General features: G+C 31.1%; 1 protein-coding gene across 2 annotated transcripts in view; it reads right to left on the bottom strand.

Annotated features, from left to right (window-relative positions):
• The window catches only part of LOC145688861 (uncharacterized), a 402,147-nt gene that overhangs the window by 218,306 nt on the left and 159,919 nt on the right, over window positions 1-23,922 (bottom strand). The gene's annotated exons all lie outside the window — the stretch shown is intronic.

Raw genomic sequence — 23,922 nt, forward strand, 5'->3', positions numbered from 1 at the left:
ATGAAGTTAGTCATGAAAAGGACAAACTTTGAACTTTTATTACCACGCTCAATTGTCATGACTTTTACATTTTATGTTCACACTTCGTTTTTTTGCTGTTCACACTTCCTGAATAAATTAAATACATACAGAAGCTATTGTTTTGCATCAATGGTAAACATTGCAAAATTCTATTTTTTTTTTCTTTTAACATATATATACGTGCAAACATAACTGAACTTTGGCAAGAATAGCAGGAATGAGGAACTTAGTAAGCCTTGTTTCAGTATCCATTAATTTAAAACAAAATAAAAAAAAAGTGCTTCTGATAAGAACGAGAAAGGAAGAAGGCATACTTTACTTTTCTAATTGTAGCATGCAAAAAAATCTGATGTTAATTTAAAATTCGCAATTATATTGCAATCTTACAAAGTGTGATACTGGCTACAACAAAGATATATATAGAAATTTGCACACGCAAAGAAACAACAACAACAACAAAAAATGCTGTAACTGTTTGCTTTCTCTTGCTTGTATGCAAAATATTATATACCTGCAATAATATACATTCAATTTTTTAAAATGTTATTTTTCAAGGTGTGGATTATCTCGTCACACTCGCCTATACCACTTAAATGTGTGTTAGTTGTAATTTATAAATACGTTGTATATACATTGTAGCGGAAGGATTGTAATGCGCTTTCATTAGTGTCCATGGTCTGCACTATGTCTTTTTAGGTATACGTACTTACATAAATATTAATTAGTATGGTCTTATGTTCTTGTGTAGAATATGGAATATATATATATATCACACTATTAAGAAGAATCAGGATCGAAATAAGGGGAGAGCTTATGGGGGTTAGGGAAAGTAGATGGTTAGGTATATATATCAAACTCTTAGGAAATAAATCATACGAGGTAGACCATAGGAAATTTTTTACTGGATACCACAAGTGACAAGTAGTGACCTACACAGTATCCTAATACAAACTGGTGTCACGAAATTAGATAGCACTGCGAATATCTTGGAAACGAATAATAAAATCTAGATGTTTGTCAAAAAGTATTAGAAAGTTTTCAAGTATTCAAATATAAGTCAAAAAGTATTCAAATATAAATAACCTTCACCACTACACTTATGTGATTCAAGTTCTCATTCTTGACATCTGAACATTTAAGGTTAAGAAATAAGCTTTTATATCTTGTTCTGAGAGATCATAGCTGTAAAAATTTCTAAAAATTAAGATAGTTTAACTAAAATTTACTGTTCCTGAGTATAATTGGATAAAATTTACTGTTATGTCTGGGTATAACAAACGGTTCTGCGAACTGGAAATATTTTAACAGCCCGCTCTAGCGAACCGGTTGAATAGGACCGCTGCACCCACTCTGATTAAATCTCAACTGGCTACCTAAAAAAGAATCATGAAGATACAATCACAATCATAAAATAAAATATGACTAAACATATGAAACATATTCCCTTACCATTCCTACTGTACTTTCACAGAAATGTATTAAGTGAAGGCAGTAGGGGCCCACATTTTTTTCTAGCCCTTCAGATAGGTTAATCCAGCCCTTCGAAGAATATGTGTGTGTCACTGTTAGGAATATGTGTGTCATTGTTAGAAGAATGTGTCTGATTGTTACGAGAAGACAACAATATGTACAGGGTGTTCACAAAGTCCCTTTTCCCCTTTATCGCGTGTCCACACATTTATAACTGGTCGCAATATATTAATGTGGGATCATGGTAAAGGACAACTTTGAAGTAGTGTGACTATTCCGTACTATTTATTCCACAGAGTCTGTGTGTACACCATCGTTTTCAAAACAGAGCACGCTTCTCCTCCATATATGATATGCAATTCTCCTCAACATTTGCTGGTGTGATGACAATAAATGCACTTTGAACAACATTCTTAAGTTTTTGTCAACTGTCACGTAACGTGTGGCAGAAACCTTTTGTTTTATGAATCTCTATAATGCATTGTCGCAAGATGATAGATCAGAACTTTGGGGTGGACACTCCAAAGATGCAGGTAAATGGACAGAACCACGTCCAAGCCATTTATCAGGAAATAACTCATTGAGATATTCTCTAACGGCGATAGTATAGTGGGCTGGTGCTCCATCCTGCTGGGACCATACATGACCGAGCAGTCCCCGATCTTGCAGATATGGAATAAGACAATCACGTAACATGGCGAGATACGAAATGTGATTCACAGTGGTAAAGAAATATAGACCTACCAAGTGAGTTACAGACGTCGGAGCTTAGATCATAACGTGTGGTTGCTTGTGTTCAAGTTCTTCATAATTCTTTAGGGAATGAATCACTTCACGAACAGTGAGTTGTCATAATGAAACTTATTACAAATGTTCCGTCTTGAAGCGCGTCATTCCTACGTACAGGAAAAAGATGGCGATCGTGTATTATTCGACACTCGTGACTGCTAACCACAAAGATAACAAATGAAAATAGCGTAACTTTCAGAGCTGCCAACTTATTAGAACAGAAATGGCGCATTCTTTATGGGACAGACTGTATAAGACTTCTGATACTAATACATAGCATAGCTGGAAATCTAATTCCAACGCTTATATATACTCACCAAAGTTTGTAAGTCTAATAATTAATACAACTGAGCTAGTCTTCTTTGTTACACTTATTTGTCTTACAACTGAAGTTAGGTCTTCTTTGTTACACATATTTGTCTTACAACTGAAATTAGTTTTCTTTGTTACACTCAATTGTTTAAGTTAGTCTCCTTTGTTACACTTAATTGTCTTACAACTGAAATTAGTCTTCTTTGTTACACTTATTTGTCTTGCAACTGAAGTTAGTCTTCTTTGTTACATTCAATTGTCTTACAACTGAACTTAGTCTTCTTTGTTACATTCAATTGTCTTACAGCTGAAGTTAGTCTTCTTTGTTACACTTATTTGTCTTACAACTGAAGTTAGTCTTCTTTGTTACACTTATTTGTCTTAACTGCATACGCAAACACGGGTGTGAATTTTTTTTATTACTATACTGTTATTTAACAGTGTTTGAGATTTGATATTATTTTTCTTTGGAGAGTCAAATGGACTTCTATATGGACTTTTTTGTGTGAATCGTATATTGGTACATTTCATACAATCTGTGATTCTAACTTCATGTGTTATCAAGACCCATGTTTCAATAAGAAAACTTAATGAAATATATAATAACAATGTATGCCATATATACATTGCGAGTTATTAATGCTATCATATTCTGAAAGAAAACCATTTCTTTTAAGTATGTGAAAAGTTAGCCCAATCCTAAAAAAGAAAAAAAGTCATGGATATCCCTAAAATAAGTTGCGGGCTACACCCCTTCATTACCCCCCATTTTTGTGAAATTTCCCAGTTCCCTTCGAATAAAATGTCAAAGACTTTGTACATTAAAACGGTGTGAAGAACATAGTATATGTAACTACGGAAAATGTCTAGAATCTGTGAATATATAGGGAGTTCCGTCATGAAAATTGGAAAAATATATAAAGATTCCAATACTCTCTGGTTTTCTCCTTTCTTCTCTTCCTAAATTTTATAGAATGGTGTTATTTATAATAGGAACTCCCGTTAGATAAAGCTTCCTAAATTTTATAGAGAGGTGTTATTTATATAGGAATTAATTGACATAGGTGACTGGAAACCTGGATCTGCCCTGATAACCTCATTGTAAGAGCAGTTTTCTCACACTCTCTCTCTCTCTCTCTCTCTCTCTCTCTCTATATATATATATATATATATATATATATATATATATATATATTACATAATTGACATGCGCATATCTGCTAACAATAGGGTTCCAGTGCCTCAGTGGAAAAACCTTCACCTCTGGTAACTGAGGTCCCCAGGTCGATGTAGGCTTGCGCCAAGTGGGCTTTCTGCTACTAGGCAAACACACCGTATGCGTGGGTTTTCTGAGAATTCTTCCGTTTCCTTCCGTTTTTCATTCCACAATTTCATTCATTCTCTCATCATTCACTGTCTTTTCTAGCCTACACGGCGTAATCCTGGGACGTAAAACTGAAAGATTTCAAGTCATGTATTAACCTTAATCTACTTGACAATATCGAAGAAGGATATCTCTCTATTAGCGTTAGAATATATCTTTATTATCCTTCATCTTTCTATTAACAACAGAGTACACAAGTTCCTCATAATATTCGTGGGCCTTTAGCCCTAATCTTCTTAAATTTCAGTTCATCTTAAACACCTAAAACGTGAGACATAATTGATAGCGCGTGGGTTCGGCGAATAAAAGGAAAACTGTGAAAAAATGTTGCCCTAATAAAGAAAGCAAAGATATGAAAGTTTGTTTCCGATTTCAGTTGATATCGCTTTGTATATGTCTATGTTAGCCTCTTCCTCTAGATCCTGGTAGATCTTCCTTCATCTTCAGTTTTAACAACTATGTAAGGTTTTAAAATTTTTAGATGCCATTGAAAAACAAAACAAAAGTAATAAAATGAAATAAAATCTTTAAGTTTTACGTCCCACAATTATGCCTCCTAGGCTAAAGAAGACGGGAATGATGAGAAATGGCGGAATGAAAAAGTGGGAAAAAACGGAAGAACCCCGAGAAAACCCATGCACACCGTGTTTGCCCACCACAAAGCTCACTTGGCGCGAGCTGGGATCTATATAACCAACGACCCACGCACCAGAGGCAAGGGCGCCGATCCTGGGGGCCGAGGGGGTCCAGGCCCCACAAAGCTCATGTGGGCCCCCGTATATTTTTATAAATATATATTTTTATATGTATTTTTATTGTTATATGTATTGTTATATATATATATTTGTTATGAATGACTCCCAAAAAGTTACAGAGAAATCGGCACCCTTGACCAGAGGTGAACTCTCTACCACTGAGCCACCGCGGCTCAGAAAAAAAATAGAAAAGATTACACAGGTCTGCAACCAAAAAGGTGTTTGCATAAGTTTAGCTGATTTTTACGCTCCTGGGTGCGCCGACCCCCGTTTCTTTCTACAATCGAAATGTAACGTGGTTCAACAAGCAGCTGGAAATAGCTAAATAGCAAATGCATCACACGAAAATAAAAATAAAAATGGAAGATTAAATGTATTTGTGCTCCCTGAAACATGAAAATACATGTATATTGGTCCGGATGGGATCACTGACACATATCGTAATGTGTCATGAATGAGAGTACGAGATTAGAAAGAAAAACGAAAAATAATAAATCTGTTCATAAAACGAATTTAGTAAGATTACATCTTAGATTTGTAAAACTTTGGTAAGTAGTTCTGGCTACACTGTTTGTTGTTCAAATACTACGAGTATGCAAGTACGTGGGTTTTTGTTGGCCCTGATATTAGAAAACTTATATCCGACAATGACTTCATCAGTTCAATGACTCCAACTCAAAAAGAGGCTTGGGTTGCCTTTCATCAAAACGTTTTTAGGAAACCGAAAGGACCAACAGTACAAGAAAATGGTGGAAAAAATGTTGCACTCGTTCCGAAAGCTTAGTTGCTCCATGAGCTTAAAAGTCCATTTTCTCACCTTCCACCTTGACTACTTTCCTGACAATGTGGAAGCAGTGACTGAAGAGCAGGGTGAGCGTTTCCATCAAGATATCAAAGAAATAGAACGACGGTATCATGAGTACTGGAGTGCTACGATGATGGCAGACTACTGCTGGATGTTGCTTAGGAATCTTCCTGCAGCCACCTACAAAAGAACAAGCTCCAAACGAAGTTTGACCTTTAAAAAAAAAGACGATTTCACAAGAATCTAATTGTGTACTTTTTTTGTCTTCACGTGTGTGCGTGTTTCTGTACATTAATTTGTGTTATGCTGTTAATGGTGTTTCTGTAAATCGCATATTTGTGTTCATATTTTTGTTCAAAACTGACCACCAGTTTGTAAGAAATCCAGATGTCCTAGGACAAAACAGTTGGCATTCCTGGATTCAGCGCACCCCAACACATACAGTACGAATCAGTTAACTAAATCGAAACAGCTTAGCGTTGTTTTATTTTTGCAGACCTGTGTTATGGTTAACACTCAGAACCGTAAATAAGGCTTACTTCCCCAAGTCAAGAACCAAAATTGATTAGAGTTGCCTATCTATATGATAATACACATTGAAGTACCAGGGCATTATAGTGAAAGATGAGACAGCGAAATATTTTATAGTTTTATTAAAATCCAGTTGTGCTTTCAAGGTCATATATATAATTATATTTATGAACCTTTTAAACACAGATTTAAATATGTCATTAAAAATGAAAACAATAAAATTTTAAATACGTACAAATGATAAACTAACCCGCTACAACCGAATTCAGTCGCCATATTGTGGTCCTCTTTTCTCTTTCTTAAAAAAGGAAACTTCTTTTCGTCTCGTAACAGCTAACAACAAATAACCTCTATGTTTCTTTCCTTCATGTGTTCTCTCTCCTCCCCTTCCCCCCGCACTCAAAATCTCCCTCCTCCCATCTCTCACCTCTCGGCTAGTCTACATATAAAACAACACACCGCGCCATGATGTAGTGAGTTCTTGTTTTTTTTTCTTTTTAATTTTTTTTTCTTTCTTTAACTGCCCGTACATAACCCCCTTATAATCACACACACACACACACTACTTTACCAATAGACCGCTGTCACGAAAAACACATACATACAAAAAAAATGAAAAAAGAAAGAAGTTTTTAACCGCGGTCCCTGATTGGTAAATAAGATTCCAGGTAGGCGTTTCATATTAAGGTTACACAGGGAAATATAAGTGGAAGGGGTAGGTTAAAACACAGATCCAAGAGAGTATAACCCCTCCCTCGAAAAGATGTATTACATATGTATAGTCTGCACACACACACACACACACACACACACATATATATATATATATATATATATATATATATATATATATATGTATGTGTGTGTGTGTGTATATATGTGTGTGTATTGCATGTAAAGACCATATTTTTAATATTTACTCATTCAGTTCACTACATAGCATGTTGTATTAGATATACAGTGTATATGTTTATCGAAGAATGTTTTGTTTTCAAATAGCTTCCCTACATTTGTTCTTTTATGGATTGTTCACTTGTACCTACTAGAAAGCTTACGTTAAGACGTGCATTATATATATCTATCTCCTAACAATGAACCCAGAACAATATTTTAATGTATGAAATAAAAGAAAGTCCGGTTACAGCTTAGCCGTATAATAATCTCTATTGATAGTAATCTAGCATAAAAATATATCCCATATACGTATATTTATATAAGAGTATATATATGTTTTTTTTCGTATTATTATTTTAGCAGATTAAATCGTATATGATTATTATTATTATTTTGAAAGCATTAAAAGGAAAAATTCTATGTTCTTACTTTACATTAGAAACGGTATTATTGTTTTAAGATACTGCTCTATTGCATACATCAGTACTTGATGAAGAAAATTAACCACGCATATAGAGGTAGAAATGAATTGTTGTGTGTATATATAGATCTCTACAAATTAATACAGAAATACATTTTTATTGTCTTTCGTATAAAATTCAATAACATTTTCTTACTAAAAGTTATATATATAATTCGAATTTCTAAAAGGTTCATAAACAGCGATTAATTTTAGTATAGCTTTTCGCGTAGAAAGCATACATTTAAAGGTAGTGGAAATAATTTGCAACACATTACATGGACTCTACGTGTGTGATTTGTATATATATATATATATATATATATATATATATATATATATATATATAAACAATGGGTAAAACAATATTAAACACGTATCCAATAGAAACAAAACATCCATGTCTACAAAGGTGTGGATTTCGTAATCCAATGATCAATATAATAATTCTATACGGCATATTACCAAGCTATCTACCTTTTTCAATGGCTATAATATGTGTATCTTTTTTTGTTTTTATCTTCATAAATCTGTCTAATTATATACGGGTTTCCGTATTTTAGAACACACACACACACACACACACACACACACACACATATATATATATATATATATATATATATATATATATATATATATATATATATATTTTCTTCTTTTATTATATTATTGCTATAGTATTTATTATAATCAGAATTATCATATACTATGATTACAATATGTATTACATTATAATATTAATTTTAATATTATAATAAAATTATTATATGTAGTTATATATATACATAATAAAATTATTATAATAATTTTTAATTTATTTATAATTCATAATTTTATCAAAGAGTTCCTATCTATTATGTTTTACTGCAGTAAGCAACTGATACGTAAAAACACTGAAAAATATTTTTATATTAGCCTCAGAATTAGTGCAAATTAAATTAAATGACTATAGAGATTTTTTTTAAAAAAAAGTAATATCCTCAAAGGAAAAGAAAAGAAGTATGATCTATTCATGTTAATTAATAAGTAAATGGTATCGATAATTAGTAATATTTTTTAAAAGATTTAGAACTAATTTCCGACAGTATCTTTCAAAAAGTCAATCAACGACACAGTTAACAATTCTCACATATTTTTAAGGTATCTGTTTAGCAAGTGTTTGTTGTTTCAAAGCCATATCTGACGTATTATATATAGTTATAAAAATAATTGCCATGCCGAAAGTAACGTATGACAAATTGGTAATAGAACTATTGAAAAACTGTGGAAGTTCTGAAGCAATCTGTAAGATTACATATGTCGCAAAACCGAAGTTTGAATTTGCTGTAATATTCCCAATCTGACGAGAGATTCTTCAATAATCTAAAAAGAATAAAATTATTAAAATATAAGATCCAATATGATTACATGATATAGAAACCAAGCCGTTTTGGAGAGTTTTTGTACACAAAACAGGAAATAATAATTGTTTGCAAGTGAACGAAAAATACTTCATTTTGTAGACTTAGCAAACATTTCATAAAAACTTTCATATGATTACTAGTAAAGAAATATACCAGAAGTTACTCATATGTTAGCATGTAGACCATATGATAGGTATCATTGTATTTTTGTCATACATATGACTTATTATTATTATTATTATTATTATTATTATTATTATTATTATTATTATTATTATTATTACAATTGTATTAAATAATATTAAAGAGATTATTTCAAAAGAGAAATTACTCCATTATTGATTCAGTGAATAAATGAATAAATATTAACAAATTTACTTTACTCTCCATATTTTAAAATTATATTAAAACAAATTATATCCTTCTCAGTACGCTTAATATGTAAGAATTTATCAGAATTTCCAAGAAACAAATCAATTTACAGAATTGGACTTCAAATGGAGTAAATTTAATTCCTGATGTTATTAATCGATTTCTGTGATGAAGTAAATTTTGTTGGTAGATGAAATATTTTTTCTAAAGTGGAACTGAACTTGTTATATATTAAAACAGCTTTGACTGAAAAATTTTTATAATATATTTTTGAAGTAGATTGTAATAAAATCAGTATTATTCAGGCCTCACCACTCGGAATAATACAGTTTCCAGTTTCCATTTAAAAACTGTTTAGTAGGAACTGATTTGAATTACGTGAACAGAACGTTAATTGACTCTACAACCACATGTCAACCTGTGTAATAAATAAATAAATAATACACAATGAAATTTGAACCATGTGATACAGGCAAAAGTATGAAATTTTCATTTGGTACAGTCTTGTGTATATATGCTGAATACTATATATATACACAAAAACTGCATCAAATATACACAAAAATTACTCCGACTATACACACAAACCTGCATTATATTTTTAAAACGTAATTTGGAACGTTTTGTAAATTAAAAACCTCCCAAGTAATGAAGCTTTTGCGGCCATCCATGATATACAATAACAACTTATTGTTGTAACCTACAATTTCGAATGTATCTACACTAATGTATACATTTTTCCATTAAAAAAAAAATATTCAAAAAGATAACAAAATAAATAAACAAATAGATTAGGGGAGATTATGAACACCACTGTTAAACGTTTTAATTAGTGTTCAGAGTTGGTATAAATCAAACGAACTAAATATAAAAGTTACATTAAAGAAAAAAAAGATGGCAAGTTGGGAAAGAAAACAAAGTTATTTGCTTCATTTTATTCAGAATGTTCATATCCCGTTGCAAATACTATTAAATGTGTTCCTCAATTCCGGTTAAAAAAAAGCATTGAATTTAACAAATCTTTATTATATGTACACACTGACATTACTTGACGTTTAACAATTCTTCATTGATTTTAGCTAGCATTTACTTAACGTTTAACCATCTTTCGTCAATTTTAGCAAATCTTTACTATTAAGTGCACACTGCATTTACTTAACGTTTAACCGTTCTTTATTTGATTTAGCAAATTTTTATTATAAGTACACATTACATTTGCTTAACGTTTAACCATTCTTCATTGATTTTAGCAAATCTCCATTATAAATACAGATTGGATTTACTCAACGTTTAATCACCCTTCACTGATTTTAGCAAATCTCTATTATAAGTACAGACTGGATTTACTTAACGTTTAACCATTCTTCATTGATTTTAGCAAATCTCTTTTATAAGTACACACTGAATTTACTTAACGTTTAACCATCCTTCGTTGATTTTTAGCAAATGTTTATTATAATTACACGCTGCATTCATTAATCTTTAACAGGTTTGTTCTATGTACTGCTCCAAAATTCTTGTTGTAAATAACAATTTGTGATGATGATTATTATTATTATTATTATTATTATTATTATTATTATTATTATTATTATTATTATTATTATTATTATTAGGATTGCGCTAGTATGTGATGTTGGTAAGTCTGTACGTTCGTCCGTTACTCCACATGGTAAATCTGGAATGAAAGCAAAAGTTTGAATACCACCTGTTTTTTATTTGCAATTGATAGCTATGGCGATTATCTCGGCCAAGTTTTTTAATTAGATCTATATGTTAACATTTCACGGGTAGCGGTGACTTTAATGGTAGATATTGATATCCCACTTTCTACTATTGAAACAAAGATAGTAGAAGTTGCATATATTACCATTAGATGGCTGCAAACATCCTTCAATAGTTGACACCTACCAGACGAAATTGAAAACTTTCAAAATGTGATTCTTTTGACTAGAAGAGTTCATTGTTTTTGCGATAATTTGATTAAGATGTACGTAAAAGTTTGACTATCACCTTTAAATGACAGTACGTTTTCCCTATATCTTTCCTAAGAATTTTGTATGGAGAACAATATTCAAAAGAATTCAATCAAATTCAAGACATCATATTCAAACTTTGTACAGAAACAAAATAGATAATCAAGGAATAATTCGTGATTCGTGTAGTTTATTTTTTAAAATGATCTTGTTGTTCTGTTTATTGCGGAGATCTTAATTTTATTCTTCAAAAACATGATTTCAATTATGAAAGTCTCTCAGCAAAGAATACAAAATTAACTACATGGAGTATTCCGTAATTACTTATTCAATTTTGTTTTTGTACAAAGTTTGAATATTAATCTCTTGAATTTGATTGATTGAATATTAATCCTCTTGAATTTAATTGATTGAATATTAATCTCTTGAATTTGATTGATTGAATATTAATCTCTTGAATTTAATTGATTGAATATTAATCTCTTGAATTTGATTGATTGAATATTAATCTCTTTAATTTAATTGATTGAATATTAATCTCTTGAATTTGATTGATTGAATATTAATCCTCTTGAATTTAATTGATTGAATATTAATCTCTTGAATTTGATTGAATTATTTTTAAACATTTCCCTCCATATAAAATACTTACGAAAGATAATATGTGCTAACATTTATTGGTCATAGTCGGGTCGCTACATATATCTTAATCAAATTTTTGCAAAATAATATTGATGTATTAAATTTCATTGAATTAATTTGAATATTGGAGGAGTACAGGTAGTCTAGTGGTGAGAGAGTTGGTTGGACTTATGTTTGCGTGGTTGCGGCTTCGATTCTTGTCCAGTGCATATCAATTATTTTCGTCCACCTAGCATCGTAAGGGAAACTGAGAAGTTTATGTGATTAAAGACATGAGAGCCACTAAACAAAGAAAGCACCTGATACGCCTGTTTGATGAACACCTGATCAATGCGTCGCGTCGCCAGGGTGGACATAATTACACCGGTCATTAATAGATTGCATTTGAGAGGCTCAGGGGCCCACAAAGGGCTATCACACCGGCTGAATACCAAATTTGATCAAGATCGACTGAGATCTAGGAATCGTTTATCATATAAATTATTTTTAATGTTTATGTGCGAACTGGCAACATGAGGTGGATTTTAAACCCCTTTCCCTTCTTATACTTGATGGATTGCAACTCCAAAAATATGGTTATTTTTGCAACTTGAAGGAAGGTACATGCGAAATTTGATTAAAATCGAGAAAGGTTTGAGAGAGTTATCGTAGAACGAACAAATAACAGACACAATATGCTGATCGAATCGAATAGTACTCTAGATGCTTCGCTAACTCTCGCTTCAATAAAATTGATTGCCTGATTTCTGTAAGTGATTGTCTGACAATATTTTTATTACTATTATTATTATTATCATTATTATTACTATTATTAAGTTATACTTGTTAATCCACATCTACTGCAGGAGTTGCAAATACGACAACTATAAGCCCTACTACAAATATGTGACACAATGCGGTGTATTTTTGCTAACAAGCTGTTCGTGGCATTGAAATAAAGATTATTATTATTATTATTATTATTATTATTATTATTATTATTATTATTATTATACATAGTAGTAGTAGGAAAAATTTCAGTACAAAATCTGACAGTCCCACATTCGATCCTCTTCTTTTACGTAAATTTTGATTTAGCCAGGAGACCAAACAAGGGAAAATATTATTGAAAGAATGGCCAACACCATTTTCCTTATTTGCTGGAAATTTCCAATAAACATTTTCTTGAAAACAAACAGAAAAAAATGATATCAACTAGTTATTATTATGCATACGATGTGATTTGTGTAGTTCAATGGAAGGGGAATAGATAAGGTATTTTTAAACAAACTAACGAAAGAATTGTTTCTTTTGGTAAGGATTTATTTGAATTATGTGCTTGTGAGTGACTCAAAAATATGTTAAAATGCGTAAATAAACAAATTATATATATTGGAATGTGTCATAGGACGCATGTAAACTTTCAAATCTTAATTTGATGCAGTTCGTGTTACATATGACAAGAATGTAAACTGGTTTGCTTACGTTTCAAATTGAAAAGCTTCCAAGTAATGACATTTCTGCGGACATCCTCGATTTACTTTCTCTCTCTCTCTCTTTTTTTTTTTTTTTTTTTTTTTTTTTTTTTTTTTAAGTATCAAATTGTTTAAATTTACTGAACTTTTCACCATGAAATCTTGCCTGGAAAAAGTTCGAATTACCAAGCATACAAAAAGTAATGAAAATTGCCTAAAGGATGGGGGCTTGTTAATGTCTTTCTTGGGGGGGGGGGGGGTATATGTACAAGAAAGACAATAGCTGTACTACATACATCTGTACACAGTAATTCTCACAAACACATGTTAAAGTAATCAGTGACAACACAACGTAAAATTTAAATTCGATAGGGCGCGAAGCGCTTAGATAATATCAATGAAGCAACACGGAAAGACAGTAAACTTTACGGGTGATTTACGCTAATGAAAGAGAGAATACAATCACGCATATTTGACAGACAATCCTTCTAATAACGCTTAAATCATGAGCATTCCAAAAGAAAAAAAAGTCTTGTAAAGTTACACATTGTACTCGTGTGTACGGTACTTGTGCACAGTGTACCAACAATTTAGTTACACATAAGAAATTTTACAAGTACTGTGAAAAGAAACATTTTTATTTCTTTGTTAATATTCCGTTCTGCAAGTATATTTTTAAAACTCATCTTGTAATTTATTATTATTATTATTATTATTATTATTATTATTATTATTATTATTATTATTATTATTATTATTATTATTATAGAAACATTCTACTCTAAATATGAAAAACTAGGGAAAGTTTCAAAATTTTTACAACTTAAACTGAACTTATGGAAAAAATTAAGTGTATCATCTTTATGATGAGGAACTATCTGAAAAACTCTTTGATATTTATTTCTGGTATTTTAATGAATAATATGACAATGTATATTATGTTATAACTGCAAAATTATATATATTTTAGCTTCATGGTAGCAACGCATTAAGCAGTTGTTGGGGCGTTGCAATGGAGTTGTTGGAAAACTGCAATTATGTTTGGTTTGAAAAAATGTATTTTAGGAAATTGACTACCGGTATTCTTATCTGAATGTCAATGTTTATGATAATTTTGAATTTATCAAACTTTTCTTATTTTAACATTCTGACAACGGTCGTAATCTACTCAGTATTGACAATGGAATTGTAACGCAATGTCTTTTAGTAACCCACAAGTAAGTTTTGGTTAAAATAAAAAAGAAATCTAATAAAATAAAATGTTATTAGTCAGTTGTTCTTTTTCAGTTATTTGTTGGACAATTTGGCATAGTGATATAACAAAAAAAAGTCCATAACAGCTAAGAAAATAGGATTGTGAGTCCGTGGAACCTTCCTTCCCACTTTGGGACTACCTGGGACCATTTCATTTGTAAAATCACAATAAAATTAATTCAAGTACCAGACTATTATATGGCCAGAATATCAAAGTTATTTTATCTCTCCTGTCTTTGAATTAAATGACTACATCAAAAAGCCTACTTTGGAATAAATTAATTTTACTGTAAAACAGTAAAAATAAAATAAAATAAATTAAAATAAGAAACAAAACAGTGTTTACCACGTAGTTGGAAACATAACCATACATTGTTACAAAATGAATATGTGCATAATTTTATTAGAATAAAACTTAATTATGGTGTTTAGTATCGACAAGAAAATCTGTACCATTTTCTTTTAAAAATCGGAACATTATTTTGTATTCTCGAAACAGGACAATTTCTATTATCGTGATCCATGTACACAAATCTTCGTAGAGATCGAAAACATCTGATTTTTTCCCCTTTTCCGCTTCTCACAGACGGTTATAAGGTCTCTTAGATTTTTTGTTATTGTGGCTTTATTTTTGTATGATTTATGGAAATTTTGTTTTCATTTTAGCTGGAAGAAAAGAAATCAGAAAATCAATACAAAATATAAATAGAAAATTATTATTAAAGAAGAAAACATAGAAAAATATGACAAAATTAAAAATAGAAAAAAACTATGTGTAAGCAGTAGCGTATGCAAGAGAGGGAGTTTCCGAGGTGTGGACCATCTCCATTGAACAAGACATTTTAAAAAGAAAATTACACGTCTTCTTCTGGATATGAAATTAAGTACTTCAATCCTTCCCTTGATAGAATTGTGCGTACACCACTGTGTGCAAGAGTTAAGTATATGCTGCCGATTAAACTAGATCTAGAGGAATGGTAAAATTAGTTATTAAAAAATGACTTCTTTAAATTATAGTGCTATTATCATTATCATTAATATTATTATTATTATTATTATTATTATTATTATTATTATTATTATTATTATTATTATTATTATTATTATTTAAAATTATTTTTTCTACTTTTACTTTCTAGTGACGAAAGTATGGTATGGTGATAAAATTAACTTTCAACTTTCAATACATTTTACACATTTCATGTCCGGATCCTATAATATACACATAAAAGGTGAGTTTTTGATGCTATTTGTCTCTTTGTTGTTCGTCTCGATGAATGTACACTTGATATACAGGTCATACAGATCAAAGTTTAAATTTAAGGCTTTTACAATCTTTTCCAGGGATTTTTTTTTTTTTTTTTTTAGTTTTCTCCCTTTCCCATAAAATGAAGATAGTTTACTGGAACACGAAGATCAAAAATTGTTATTTCCTCGAGAACGGTTTAAATAATTTTGTTTATTTTTCAGACACAAGTGTTAATATTTAATTATCAACCAGAGAGGTACCCACGGGGTTTGTGCACCGGGTCGGGACTCCCACTCCCCAAAAAACTTCTTAACTCAACATATATTTGTACATTTTCTTAATAAAACTATGCTCGTTTAAGAGGAAAATTATTGGTGTAGCATGAAAATTAGATCTTTCACTTCATAGGTACTTTTTCTCGTATAAACAGAACCTGGTTCTATCATATTTTTTTTTCGCCTGAAAATATAGGGGGAAGGATTTGACAGTCACTTACTGTCTTTTCGGGTGCAGAACAATACACGTGCAATACTACATAGACATAATGGATTGTAGTTGGACCCCTCAGAACAAAAATTTCTGGGTGCACGTCTGTTAACGACCCTATAATAAGTAAGCATTTCTTCGAGAAAAAATCCGGAGCAAGTATTTTACTGTATTAGCAGTGAGTTATTTTCTATCGAATTTCTCTTTTCAAACCATTCAAACTATTTTATTCATATTTTATAAAGAAATGTTTTACTAAAAACTCTATAGTATGACGTTAAGTTATTTCTAATGAAAAATCCCGAGAAAAGGTAATCTTGTAATTGAATTATTATTTCTTTTTCTCACAATTTTCTGAATAAGACTCAGGCGATTTTGTTGATATTTTAACAAAACATTTCATTAACACTTTTATAAATGTGTAGACGTGAAGACACTTTTCATGACAAAATCCACATTGAATAGTTTACTACAGAGATCGAGTTTTCTTCGGACGAAGTCCTCCAGAAAAAAAAAATGTCTATATTATAATTTTGTGCATATCTCAAAAGTAAAGGTTTCTTTGACTTATCTTTTGACATATGATTCAATTTAAGACATGGGAGCGAAAGAGTTTAGTGCGGTGACCCTTACCTGTAAGTAGTATGTGTGTAAAGGATTCACTCTAGATTACCCTTAGGTAACGATAAACAACAATAGGTGAAACATGTTAGATAACATTACATTTTGCTATTGTACAAAATATAAATAAATAAATAATAAATTAATAAAAATAATAAATAAATAAATTTTAAAATATAAATAAATAAATAATTTTTCCAATTAGGCCTAATAAAACCTATTATTATTGGCAACGGACATTTAGACTATTTTTAGCGTAACAAAATTTCGCTACTTTCGATTTTCTCAAAAACTACGCATGAGAATTGATTTTCGAAAACGTTATTTGTTCAGCTTCATGTGATCTATCGACTGACAACACGTCTTATCTTTAAACACTATTTTAATTAAAACAGAAATTAAAATTTAAGAGTTAGGTGTCTAATGATAATTTTAGGCCATATCTCATTATCATATTTAATAGTAATTTTACACTAAATCACATTAAGCATACTTAATCCTTTAAGAATTTTTGGTAACTTTTGTTACCATGGCGTAGTGTCGTCTTTGACCGCTTATTTAAGTTCTATAACAGGCATTTAAGCCTCGTTTTCTTATTGGTCAAATCAAGGATAGACCAAGGAACATTAAGATTCATTTTGGAACCAAATGGTCAAATTGGCTTCGCCAAGTGGAGGGCGGAGTGGCGTGACATTTGTCTTTTTTTTAAAGACAAACTTTAAAAAATGTTCACGCATTTAGTTTTCAAGATATCAGAGTGAAACTCTGCATCTGAATTGTGTGTTCCTTTGGGTACTTCTCAGTTTTTTTTTTTTTTTTTTTTTTTTTTTGAGATCCGTACATGAAACCGATGCCGGGCCCGAGGAGCGCAAATTTTCCGAGGGGGTGATTTTTTCAGAAAAAAATCCGATTGTTCCCGATTTTTCCAGTTCAAGTGTACGATACGGACATGCAAGTGCTACCATTGGAAAGAGCTTGTTATACTGATGAAAATGACGCTTGAACCATGACTCTAGGCCGAATAGTAATGACGCAGTAATTTTTAATAATATGTATATATGTGTATATATCTATATATAGGGCCTAAATTCAGACTTTCAACAATTTCTCCGCCCTTTATTTTCAAGATACAAGATTGAAATTTTGCACACTTATTATGTACATAACAATTTTTTTTTTTAAAAAAAAAGTTCAGGTCCCTACGTATAACGAGGCCCGGGCCAGAGGGGCAAAGTTGAAAAATATTCTGGGTTTTTCCCGATTTTTCCGATTCAGGTATATGATACAGACATTGAGTGATGCCCTTGGAAAGGTCTTGTTATACTGAAGAAAATGGCGTTTAAGCCATAACTCTAGGTCAAATAGTAATAACGCAGTACATTTTTAAAGTATTTTAATATATATTTATAAAAAAATGGTTCACCTTTAGACTTTCAAAAATTTTTCCCGACCGTAGTTTTCAAGATACAAGATTGAAATTTTGCACACGTATTATTCGCATAACAACGTATATTTTGAAAATAATTCAGATTTCTACGTGAACCCAGGCTCGGGACAGAAGGGTGCAATTTAAAAAAAAATGAAAAATTCAACGGTTTTCCCCGGTTTTCTCGTTTCTGATGTACAATACCAACAAGCGAGTGGTATTGTTGGAAGGTATGCTCTATCCTGCAAAAACTAGGTATGAACCATGATCCTACGTTAAAAAGTAAGGAAACAGTAGTTGTTTGAGTGAAAGTCTAAAATTTACCTCAGAAAGTGAAAATACTAAAAGGGTTAATGATAATTTTAGGCTATATCTCATTAAACATTTTAATGATAATTTAGTCCATATCTCACTAGCCATTTAACCGTATAATGATAATTTTAGGCTATATGTCATTAACCATTCTGAATACTATTGATTTTGCTAAAATCATAATGATCTTAATCAAAGGTATTTTTCGGTATTAATTTCGCCTTATTAAAAATTATACTAGTCATACAGCATCATTTTTTTAACGTTTACAAAGCAATTCGTTTTTCCCCATTTTCTCCGCACGAAGTTTTACAATCACGCATATTGTTTTGTTCAAGTTCTATCGATTGGCATATACCTTATTTTTGAACATTTTTTTCTCAATAAGTGCTCATAATGTTATAGATATTTCTTTTTAGATTAAAAAAAAAATAATGATTGTAATTAATGAGTGATAGAATAATGATTGAGTGATAATATGGCATTATCACTATATGATTTGAGTCAGATACCTTAAATTGTTATCTGTCGGGACTGGTTAATTTGATATGAATTAAATTGATTGCGAGGGACCATAAGAAACAAACTAAGAAGTGATACGGCTGATCACCATGGCCAGACTTAGCAAGTGCGACGACCGATTGGTGAAAAATGTTGCTGGGTCCAGCTTTTCACATAAGTTAGCTTATCATTACAATTACATAGCACTTAACATTTTGTTTTTAAATAAAAAATTCCATTATATTTCAGTCAATTTTTTTTCTTGTAGGACTTATATCTCGAGAACTACATATAGTGTAGCCAAACCCAAATCATCACTTATGCACTTATTCCGTAAAAAAATATGGAACTTGATTTAATGACCGTTCAAAAATTTTGTGGCCTTTGATCCAAAAATGATTCAAAACATGCAATATACTTCAATTAAAAAAAATGTTTGTAGGCCTTATATCTCGAGAACTATTTATAGTGTAAGCAAACCCAAACTATCAATTAACTCAGTATGATGTGCTTATTCCGTAGAAAATACGAAAACTCGATTTAGAGCCGTTCAAAAATTTTGTGGCCCCTGATCCAATTGGCCCAAAAGATCCAATATATTTCGACAAAAATTTTCTTGTAGGCCTTATATCTGGAGAACAACTACATATAGTGTAGCCAAACTCAATCTATTACTTAACTCAGTATGATATGCTTATTCCGTAAAAAATACGACAACTCGAGTTAGAGGCCGTTCAAAAATTTTGTAGCCTCTGATCCAAAAATGTTTCAAAACATCCAATATATTTCAATCAAAACTCTTTTTTTTTTGTTTTTGTTTTTTTTTTTTTTTTGTAGATCTTATATCTCGAAAACTAAATGTAGTGTAACCAAATCCAAACTATTACTTAACTCAGTATAATATGTTTATTCTGTTAAAAAAAAAAAAAAAACGAAAACTGGATTTAGGGACCGTTCAAAAATTTTCTGCCCCCTGATCCAAAAATAATTATTCGGCAAGATCACAATCTTTTTTTTTTTTCGATTTTTTGGTCATTCCTAAAATTCTTGTTATAATCTTCTTATGTTCACATATAACTTATATATTCTCTATCTACATAAATAAGAACATATTCACCTTTTATATGAGAGAAAGCGGTTCCTTTAAATAATGTTGACAAAATTCAAACATTAAATTTTATAACGTATTGTAGGAAAGTGCTTGTTATATACTGTCGCAAAATAACATAATTTATACGAAAAGGAAAGAATTCTGATGTTCTCGTAGAGCACTAAAATATTATCAATTGCCTGACCGCGTGCTGTTAACGCATTTAAATACAGATATTAGACTCTCAGTATGAGTTTAGTACTGTTTTCTAAAGTTGGATTTTTGTACATTGATCTAACCCAGTGGTTCTCAACCTAATTTCTATCACGACCCCCATTTTATCACATTCTCTTGCCAGTGACCCCCTTATAGTTTCTGACTTGTAATAAGCTTGTGTGGGATTTTTAATACACCAATTGCTGAGATCTCACGATATCCATCTATTTCTATAATAGTAGAATCCATTTCTTGTATATATAGCGAATACGGTAACTTCTCTACAAACAAATGGACTAAAACCAAATTTGGTCACTTCATTCATATTACAAATATCGAATTCCATCCGTCATACTGCTTCAAAGTGGAGTCCGTTTGAAAATTTTAAAGTTTCGTAACTCCCTTAATTTTGGGTCATATGATAAAAAATAAAGTGGATTCTAATTTTGGTTTTAAAAACTTGGACAGTTGTTTAAAAAGTTATTGAGTATTTTAATTTTCGAGAGGCCTCCATTTTGAGTTACCTCATATTGTAAATTTGATACAGTGTTGTTTATGTGTTTAGTGTCACCAAAACCTGGTAAAAGCAATTGTTTACATTTAAAATTTAGGAAACAAATAAAATCTCACACCAAAAATCTACTTTCAATGTGGCCAGCTTGCTGGAAAAAAGACTATTCGCTCACACACACACACACACACACATGTTTCCCTTCTCGTTAGCTTTCAATTGTAATTGCATTTCAATATGCAGATTTTGTTGCATTTGTACTTTTCTCGTATTTCAATATGCAGTTCTCATTAGTTTCATATCGTACAGTACCTCTTTCATTTAAACTGATTTTTAAGCAACTCTGCACCTATTGAAAATGTTTAGTAGATCTATTTTGTGTTGTTCTTAACGTTATGTATGAAAATAAAAATATGCTTGTCAGAACAAAATTCAAAATAATATTTAAAAATATTTTCCAGTATTAGATTCTAATTATATTTATTTCTTTTGCTTAACTTCGCGACCCCCATGAAACTCTCTCACGACCCCCATGTTGAGAAACCCAGCCAATGTTATATTACATTATTAGTAGGCAAGTACTAACCACTGGTGACTCTATCCACTGCTCCATTGTCGAAGTACTAGAGAAATCACTTATACGGCTAAAACTTGTTTAGCATACTCTTAGTAAGTGTTTAGAAATAAACAAGATATTGTTCTTCTATTCAGATTAGTCACAACATTAAAATACTATCATATCATAGTTGAAACATGGGACATCTATTTCTTACAGCGAACTCATTTTAAAGTTAACAACAACAATGGATAATTAAATTATGGACCCTGTCCAAGTCTGGCACTTGCTTGTCCATTTGTCATCTTGTTGTCCTCAGTTAATAATATATTTGTGTGTGTGTGTGTGATTTTTAACATCCCGTAACTTAGCTTGTAGATAAATCTCAAACATTATATTTGCACAACAACATAATACAGTGAGTTTATCTGTCAAAATTTCAAATTTTAAAATTATATCCTAACAAAGATACAAGGTGTCCAAATTTTAATTTAAAAAAAAAATCCGTCTTAGAAACATTGTAAGGGAAGCAACTCTCACTGTTTGTTTGTTTGTTTATCATATAATACATTTTGGTAAGTACCTATACCCAAAAAAATTATATCTGAAATTACACTCCTTCCTGCTCAATTGAACAGTGTAAATTTATCAATATCGATGTGAACTGTTTAGGTGGATTTGGACTATTTTGCATACAAATTTCGTTACATATGAACTAATCATGATATACGTGTAGGTTGTTATTTTCTCAATAAAATTGATTTTGTTCTATGAGTCTAGGGTTTATCAGATCTGAGTAATATAAGCTAACGCCAACCCCTACAAACGCAAGAATCAGTGTATATTGTCAAATAAAAATGACTGCCATCAAAGTTAGGAAAATGATTTTAGAAAATTAAATTATTATTTTTGGATGCTGCAATAATACAGAAATCAAACAAACAAAACATTGTTTGATTATAAAATGGTCAATCAACTCTTGTTGGCTCACTTCACGAGGTTTGGCCCTGTAAGTTTAGTTAAAGTGTCCAGAAAACAGCAGTAAAGAACAAACACGGTATGAATTTTTAATTTCTTCGTGGATATGATTGTGGTCTGTTACCATTGATCCTGGTATTGAAATTATCCACTTTGTCGAAAGTATTATTTGATATTTTGTCTCACTCATCATTAGCAGTATTATGATCCCAGCGAATTTCCATATATTTAGTTTTTTCTGCATTTACTTCTAAGCACATGGTAAACTGAAAATAAACTAACCAAATATGTTAGTGAAGTTCTTCTAAAACTAAAGCGAAACCTAGTATCAAACTTTGGTAATTCTGTACACTAAGATAACATACTCATGTGAGGATGAACTATACCACATTTAAACACATTTTTCTGTTTCTATTGATGCATTAAGACAGGTAACACTGATAGCAGACGCAGCTTTTAATATCTCTTATATCTACTGTAAAAATTACTATGGAAAGCATAAGATATCTTAAGCTACGACTTGTAAACGAAATCAAGACTATGTATTTGCTCACCGCTAGTATTCTTAATTTGCACTATTTAAATTTGGTATTATTGATCAAATATCGAGCTTTTCTCAATTAATACGTCGCTTTTTCATTTAAATAATATGTATTTTCTTCAGTAGACCTATACGAAGGTTGAGTTACTTTTCATATTTTTTTTTCTGTTTTGTATTTTAAAAAAGACAAGGTCGTTGCAGAATAAAATAAAAATAATGATTACGATTCGATAGAGCCATCTATTATCCTCAAGACGAACTACAAGATCCGATCGTCGTGTGTAGACATTGAATCTTCTTGTCGCCTTTTTCTTTCGCTTGGAAAAAGAGTCCGTCTGCCTTTCTTCTCCTTCCATCCCCCTCTCTCCCACCCAAGAGTCTCATCTCGAATGCTTCTCGGGTGGATGTACTCATTCTGAGACTAACGAGTGTTTGTTATTATTACCCCTGGTGGCAGAAGTTGTCGGTATGTTTTTAAACCTACCCACCCTATTACCATTACCTTGAACCAGAAAAAGGAAGTTTTTTCATGTTTTGTTTTAAAGAAAAGAAAAAAACAAAGATTTTGATCTTTAGATTCGGCGCCGCTAAGCTGTGTATGTCCCCTCCTTCGCTATACCTGTCGAACTTATATATATAATAGATCTCCCCCTTTTCAATTCACTCACTCGATAACCCAATATACCTTTCAACTGGTTTCCAAAAAAGAAAAGAACTCTTTTACAAATCCTGATTGGTAACAGTGTTTTCAACTTATTGTTGCAAAACGAGAACAAAACAACAACAAAAATGTTTTATTGTCTTGATGGAAAGCAACATATATGCTCTCTACCGGCTTCATGTCTACATGCATTGTAAACAACCAGAAATAGATGAATCTGGATAAATGTCTGTTCTATTCACTTTTATT

This window comes from Thermobia domestica, chromosome 7 (assembly GCF_964235325.1).
Source record: "Thermobia domestica chromosome 7, izTheDome1.hap1.1, whole genome shotgun sequence".
Lineage (NCBI taxonomy): Eukaryota > Metazoa > Arthropoda > Insecta > Zygentoma > Lepismatidae > Thermobia > Thermobia domestica.